Source organism: Cetorhinus maximus, chromosome 9 (assembly GCF_964194155.1).
Source record: "Cetorhinus maximus chromosome 9, sCetMax3.hap1.1, whole genome shotgun sequence".
Lineage (NCBI taxonomy): Eukaryota > Metazoa > Chordata > Chondrichthyes > Lamniformes > Cetorhinidae > Cetorhinus > Cetorhinus maximus.
The window spans coordinates 90,974,666-90,982,949 of NC_135887.1; positions in this window are offsets into that span (position 1 = coordinate 90,974,666).

The window sequence follows — 8,284 nt, forward strand, 5'->3', positions numbered from 1 at the left end:
GGAAATTAAACAGCAGGACAATACTGGGATAATTATCTGGGTAAGTATCGAAGGTCAGTGTCAGAGACATTGGACCAGATCTTCCGATCAGTGGTGATGCTGTGTGCATCACTGCCGACTGGAGATCCGTGTTTACCTTTTTGTGCCTTTCCAGCTGGGATGTGCAATCTGGGCTGGAACAATGAAGTCTTGGTGCAGCGATCCAGAAGATTGACAAAGAAGGGCAGCACAGAGGACACTCCCCCTTTTTTTGCCATTAGCTTCCATATTGAGGTAAGTTTTTAAAGGTCTCAAGTCTTTCAGTGGGTTGAGTGGGTGGGTGAGTGGGTGTGTGAGTGGGTGAGTTGGTGAGATGGGAGTGGCCAGTCATGTTGCGGGGTCAGGGGTGGACAGTTGAGTCAAGGGTGGAGGTAGTCAGGTCAGTGGAGGTGGGTAGGCAGGCTGAAATGTGTGTAGTCAGGTCGGGGGTGTAGTTGGATTTGGGGGGTGGTCTGTTCAGGAGAATAGGGAGCTGGAATGATGGCTGGGGGTTGGGGTTCTATGTGTGGGGGGTGGTGGGTTTGCTTGCACTGTTAATCATTGAGTTACAACGGCCATTAAATAGTAACTATTCTAGGGTAATAATGCGGATAAGTAGCATGTATCTCGCCCAAGTCTCTGACACTGAGATCAGTTAAGAGATATTCATAAAAAGTCACGCACAGCACAAACCAGCCCATAGGAAGTTTAAACTTCCTGGGCAACTACAGTGCATGTGCACGGGTCAGGATTTCCAATGGGTCCTAAAATGCAACAGCAACAGATGTCTCAACATTCGCTGCTGTTAACATCAGGGGATGTGGTTCAATATGTTCGGTACATATACAGGTAGTCCTAATTGACATGTAGGGCAGCTACACGAAAATATTGAGCATCAAAGTGAAATTTTTAAAGCAGGTTCAGGCAACAAAATAAAAGAAAATTGGCAAAACAGAAACTAAATTTAGAGAGCATTTCCAGAAAGAAGCTTTATTGGAAATAACCAAGAGGAATAAGAAATTCTATGTATATGTTGAATAGGAGAAAATAAAATAAAGTAATAAGACAATGAAAACAACAAATTAAGGGAGAAATAAAAAGCTACAGCAGATTTTTATGGTGACTGAGGAGAGAAAATCTATTCGATTTGAAGAGTGGAGGAGAGTCAGTTTATTAAATCTGCAATGTAAATTTCCCACTTGTGAATTGTTTTTTTGTAGGTGTGGAATATTTGACCTTGAACTGACCAGTTGCATTTGCAAACTGCTATACTCTTGCCACAAAGGTGGCTTTGCTGACAACAGGGATTCTTAGTGTCATCTTGTTGCTTCCTAGTGTTCCAACATTTAGTCCACAATAGCTGTCTGTGGAGTATAAATAATTTGGTGTACAATGAGACCAAGATAAGCAAGTAATGCTGAACTGCTCCATTTGGCACTGATAAAATAAATGATTTCCCTCCTTATCCAACAAGGAAAATGACATGACATTTCACAGCTTCATAGATACCGGCAATAATTGAATGTGACAGCATCAAACATAGCAGTTTGTCTGAATTATATAAAAAAAATTAAAGAAACTTTTGATTCGAATGTCATTATTTCATCCATCAATGTTGCTATCTGGAAAGCTAGTGAATGGTTGGTCACAAATACAGGCCTCAATTTTAACTTGAACAGGAATGGTGCTTTCCATCCCTGAAAGACATTCCGACACATCTAAGGCAATGACAGCCACCCAGTGCAACCTTGTCCCCATCATTGTTTGGGTTATTTCACTGATATCCGTAGGTTTTCTCAAGTCAGATATTTGCATAATTATTGGTGGGCTTCCACTTGATACCCACTGGGGGTGGAATTTTATGCCTGCAGGATTTTACAGTCCCACCAAAGTCAATGGACTTTTGAATGGCTTGCAACATTTTACGGCCTCGCCCCTGTTGCAACAGGGCTGTAAACTTCTGCCTTAGGAATTGGCATATTTGCCTACAGAAGAGGTCATTGATCCACTGTTATAGAATTTAAAGTCCTGTGGCAGCTCAAGGAGAAGTATGTCAGCAGTTGGAAAAGAGAAACAGAGCTGACAAAAAACCTGTATGAAGAAGGGTCTCCAGACTCCCAGACATGCAGATGGAGTTATGAGGATTATTTGGCAGCCAGATAGAAGAGATCAGCTCCTGCACCTTCAGGAAGAGGAGCGGAGAGGTGGACCTGCGGGAGGTGCTCATGGAGCGGGGTGAGGAGCTTCTGTGTGTCTAGAAGGGCACTGAGTTTGAAAAAAAGTGAACAGTGACATCCAGGAAAGCCGTAAGTTAATTGGCTGGTGAGTAACTGCTTTTGGGGGGGGGGTGTGGAAATAGCTGGAAATAGGGAAAATACAAAGTTTTAAATTATCGTTAAATAGCTAGTGTGTTAAATATTGGTCAGATTTATCAATGCCAGTAAGGTTTATCACAGCTGTAAGGTTTATTAAGTTAAAGTAAAATAAAATAAAGTTCAAATAAGTAAACCAAAGTGAAATAAAGTTAACGTAAGTCAAATTAAGGCATGGCAGGGCAGCTCAGTTGTATTGAATGCATGTTCTGTGGTATGTGGGAAGTCATGGATGCTTTCAGTGACCTGGATGACCACATATGCAGGAAGTGTCGCCAGGTGCAGAAACTTGAGTTCCAGGTTTCGGAGCTCGAACAGTCACTGTGGCGCATCACAAGGCTGAGAGCTATGTGGATAGCATGTTCAGAGAGGTGGTCACACCGCAGGCTAGGATTATAGAGGCAGAAGGAGAATGGGTGACTGCCAGGCAGTCCAATAGATCCAGGCAGGTAGTGCAGGGGTCCTCTGAGGTCCCTCTCGCTAATTGGTTTTCCACTTTGGATACTGGTGAGGACGTTGGTTCCTTGGAGGAGTGCAGTCAGCCAAGTTCATGGCACCACAGATGGTGCAAATTTTCCTTACACTCACATTCTAAAACTTCAGCCATGTTTACGTAATTAGCATTTCAAACCTAGCTTCTTGTTTGATAACTCAAAGCCTCCAGACTAGCTGTCTCCAATTCAATTAAATCCCCCCATGCACACGCACACACATACAATGGAGAAACTATTCAAACCCCACTATCAACCTACCTTCACAATAAATCACAATAGCATTAAGAGAATTATTATATTTTCATGACAGTGGGTAGCACTCTTAATGGGTACGAGATTAGTAGATTAGTAAGAGAGGATCTTAGATCAAAGGGTGAAGATCTAGAATCAGTTTGGGTGGAGCTAAGAAACACCAAGGGGCAGCAAACATTTGTGGGAGTTGATTATAGGGCATCAAACTGTAGTGATAATATTGGGCACGGTTATAAATCAGGAAATAAGAGATGCATGTGATGTGGGTAATACAGGAATAATGGATGACTTCAATTTACTCATAGAACCATAGAACCATAGAAAAGTTACAGCACAGAAGGAGGCCATTCAGCCCATCTTGTCCATGCCAGCCCGAGGACACCCAGGTGCCCTTTCTAATTCCACCTTCCTGCACCCAACCAATAGCCCAATAGCCCTGCAGCTTACAGCACTTAAGGTGCAGATCCAGGCACTTTTTAAAAGAGTTTAGAGTTTCTGCCTCTACCACCAACTTGGGCAGCGAATTCCAGACACCCACTACCCTCTGCGTAAAAAAGCTCTTCCTCATGTCCCCCCTACACCTTCTGCCACTTAGATCTTGAATCTATGTCCCCTGGTTCTAGAATTCTCCACCAAGGGAAACAATTTTATCCTGTCCACTCTATCTATTCCCCTCATAATTTTGTACACCTCAATCAAGTCACCTCTCAGCCTTCTTTGTTCTAAGGAAAATAACCCCAACCTATCCAATCTCTCCTCGTAGCTACTCATAGACTGGGTTAACCAAATCAGCACCAATGCTTTAGAGGATGAATTCCTGGAGTGTGCATGAGATAGGTTTCTGGAGTAGTACATTGAGGAGGCAACTAGGGATCAAACTATTTTGGATTTAATGTTGTGTAATGAGAAAGGGCTCATTGATAGCCTGGCTGTAAAGAAGCCTTTGGGAAATAGTGACCATAATATGATGGGATTTCATAATAAATTAGAATGTGATATAATTCATTCTGAAACTAGGGTCTTAAGTGTGAAGAAAGGAAATTATGAAGGTATGAGGGGAAAGTTGGCTATGGTGGATTGAGAAAATACACTAAAAGATTTGGCAGTAGACAGGCAATGGCTAGTGTTTAAAGAAAAACTATATGGTCTGCAAAAGATTCCTCTAAAATGCAAACACCCAAAGGGTAAAGTAAATCAACTGTGGTTAGCAAAAGAAGTTAAGTATTGCATTAGATCAAAGGAAGTGGATTATAAGGAAGCCAGGACAAGTGGTAAACTCAAGGATTTGGAGTAATTTCGAACTGAGCAAAGGCGGACTAAGAAACTGATTAAGAAAGGTGAAAGAGAATATGAATGCAAATTAGTGAGGAACATAAAGGCAGACTTTAGAAACATGAAAAGGAAAAGATTAGCTAGGACAAATGTAGGCCCATTACAGGAGGGGACAGGATAATTTATAGTGGAGAACAGGGAAATGGCATAGAAACTAAACAGTTAATTTGTGCCTACCTTCATGGAAAAATATAAAGAAAATCTCCCAGAAATACTAGGTGACCAAGGGACTTGTGAAACTGAGGAAGCGAGATAGTGGATGCCTTGATGGTTATCTTTCAAAATGCTATAGATTCTGGAAAGGTTCCTGCAGACTGGAAAGTAGCAAATGTAAACCAATATTTAAGAAGATAGGTAAAGGGAGAATGGATAACCACAGACGTGTTTGGTGTCAGTAGTAGGAAACATGTTAGAATCTATTATAAAGAATGTAATAACTGGACATTTAGAAAAGAATGGTAAAATTGGGCAGAGTAAACATAGATTTATGAAAGAAAAATCATGCTTGACAAACTTGTAGTATTTTTGAGGATGTTGCTTTTAGCATAGATAAAGGAGAACCAGTGGGTGTGGTATATTTGGATTTTCAGAAGGCTTTTGATAAGGTCCCACACAGGAGGTTAGTAAATAAAATTAGAGTGCCTGGGATTGGGGGGAATATGCTACTATGCATTGAGAATTGGTTAACAGACAGAAAGCTGAGAGTAGGAATAAATGGATCATTCTCAGGATAGCAGGCTGTTGCTAATGCGATACTGCAAGGATCAATACTTACAAAATTCTTACTGGGTGTGGCAGGCTGGATGTAAATAAGATGCTTCCCCAGGCTGGTGAGTCTAAAACCAATGGACGTAATCTCAGGGTAAGGGGAAGGCCATTTAAGATTAAGAAGGGGAAGAATTTCTTTACTCAGCCAGTGGTGAATCTTTGGAATTGTGCCACCCCAGAGGGCTGTGGAAGCTCAATCATTGAGCATGTTAAAGTCAGAAATCGATGGATTTCTGAAGACTAATGACATCAAAGGATATGGAGATAGTGCGGGAAAGTAGCATTGAGGTAGTTGATCAGTCATAATCTGATTGAATGATGGAGCGGGTTTGATGGGTCGAATAGCCTACTCCTGTTCCTATGTCTCCTATGCATTAATGATGGCACAGTGGAGGGAGGTGACTGTAGAAGTTAATGCCACCTGCAGAATGCCCAGATATGTGACACAGGGCAGGGCAAAAAATAATGATTTAATCAGAATGGATAAGGTAAGTATACCACAAACCCAACTGAAAATCACATCTACTGATTTGGACATTAAAAAACACCAATGCTCACACACATAATTTTCAGCCTGTCACTACTCATGCACAATGACTATTACCTCTTCATGTTTATTGCTAAAATGTCAATGTTGGTCCTCTGTGTCATAGGCACAGTTTACCAGTTTACATGCAGTCTGCCCCTGCCAAATTCCTGCATGAAAGAAAAACAAACCTATATTACTTAGGAAATGGTATCTTCTTTCTACTGTATCCTCTTCTTGTGAAGTTCTTGGGACATAAAACAGCCAGAGACATCCAGGAGTAAAACTGTGCGACCAAAAATGGCTTCCTTTATTAAACTGCTTCTGTCAACTCTAGTAGACTCCCTCTTCTGGTATAAATGAATATGGTAGCTTCATGTGAACAAGATGAACATTGCACTTTTCAAAACCCTACATCCATCCCCTTCTTAGGAAATGAGAGAAATAGGCTTGAATTTTCACGCAGATGGAGAGGATCTCATCTTTGCAAAAATGGTGCCAGAGGCCAGAATCTATAAGTTCCACCCTGGAACCTGACCCCACTATTTGTGCAGCCAGGGGAAATGGGGGCAGGCCGAACATTAGACATCCATGGTTCATTGATGGAGTGCACATATTAACGTGCAGATACTTTCATTCTGATCCGATTTCACCAGGAAGGAATGGGAAATTTGAATTGTGCACGTTAGACCAGGTAGCAGAACATCAAAACTTATTGGAGTTCTTTAAAGAGGTACCCTTTTGGAGAGGTAGGGTGCCCTTTTGGATACAGTCCTTGGACACCTTTGAGAGAAGTCAGATGCCCTTTGGGAGAGGTCATGTGCCTTTTGGAGACGTAAGGTTCCCTTTGGGAGAAGTCTAGTGCCCTTTGGAATTGTTAAAATTAGACATGAATGTGCGTGAAAAGTGGATAAATTCATTGGAACTGTCATGCTCATGGAACTGTCCAGGGAGATGTCAAAGGAAACTGTCAAAGGGAGTTGTCAAGCTGTCAAGATATTTAAATCTCCTGCCCTTTAAATGTTTGAAAAGAAGTCTGCAGTGCTGAAAATAAAATCAATACTTGCTATTTCACTCTGTTGGCATAAACCTGAGGGTTGCCATTATAGGATTAGTGCTGCATGACTGTCTTCACAACCTATCATTATCACAGTGGGCTGCTTGTCAGTTCACAGTTTGGGTTGACAGCTCCAAGTGTTTATAAAGTCTTTGAAGTGGGACTATGAATACAAATACTTGTTCTTATAGGGGATTAAAGTAAGTCAAATGCAGTGAATGGGTTTAATCAAGTAGGGTGTTTTTTCATGGTGACTTCAACAATAGGCACTTTAAGAACTTTATTTAATATCAGTCTGGTTCTTGAGGCCTGCCTATGGTGGATTCTGGGTGAGTTGGCTTGGAGGTTGTAAGGGCAAAGAGTGGTGGATGGGAGGCCATGGGTTTAATGAGTTGGCACTAATTTTTCATTGGGGCTATAAAAAGCCATGGGTGTGGGTGGAGGGGCATAGGTTAGCATGGAGAGTATGAAGGGCTATGATAGGTAGATGGGGGGCATCAATTAGCATGGTTGGCATGGATGGGACATTGGGGGATGCGTGGAAGGGGTGAAACGATGTAAGGGGTGAGTGCTGCAGGGATGTTTTTTGTTTCATTCTTTTTTGCACAGCTGGGACAAAGTGCCAGAACACCAAGGCAGGCCTTTTGCGCAGCTCACCTCCCTTACCCCCAGCAACCACATGGCTGCCTACAAACTCTTTCATGGGGTGGCAGGCGTGACTCTCATAAAACCCGCCCCACCGAAAGAGTAATCTGGACTGTTTCAAAAGCTGAAGTTTTATATCATGATCATTGCAGGTTTCCCTCAAAGAGATGCATGTTCAGCAGGTCATGAAGTTAGTCAATTGTAGATTTTTAAAATTCTTTCACAGGATGTGGGTGTCACTGGCTAGGCCAGCATTTATTACTCAACCCTAATTGCCCTGGAGAAGGTGATGCTGAGTCACCTTCTTGAACTGCCGCAGTTCACGTGGTGGAGGTACACTCACAGTGCTGTTAGGAAGGAAGTTCCAGGACTTCGACCCAGCAACAGTGAAGGAACAGCATTATATTTCTAAGTCAGGTTGGTGTGTGGCTTGGAGGGGAACTTGCAAGGTGATGGTGGTCTCAAGCATTTGCTGCCCTTGTCCTTCTGGGTGGTAGAGGTTATGGGTTTGGAAGCTGCTTTTAAAGGAACTTTGGTGAATTGTGGCAGTACATTTTGTAGTTGGTACACACTCCTGCTACTGTGCATCGGTGCTGGAACGAGTGAATGCTGAAGTGGTGGACGGGGTGCCAATCAAGAGGATTGCTTTGTCCTGGATAGTGTCAGGTTTCCTGAGTGTTCTTGAGCTGCACTCATCCAGGCAAGTGGAGAATATTCCACCACACTTTGATTGTGCCTTGTGGGTGGTGAACAAGCTTTGGGGAGTCAGGAGGTGAATTATTCAGCACAGAACTCTCAGCCTCTGACCTGCTCTTGTAGC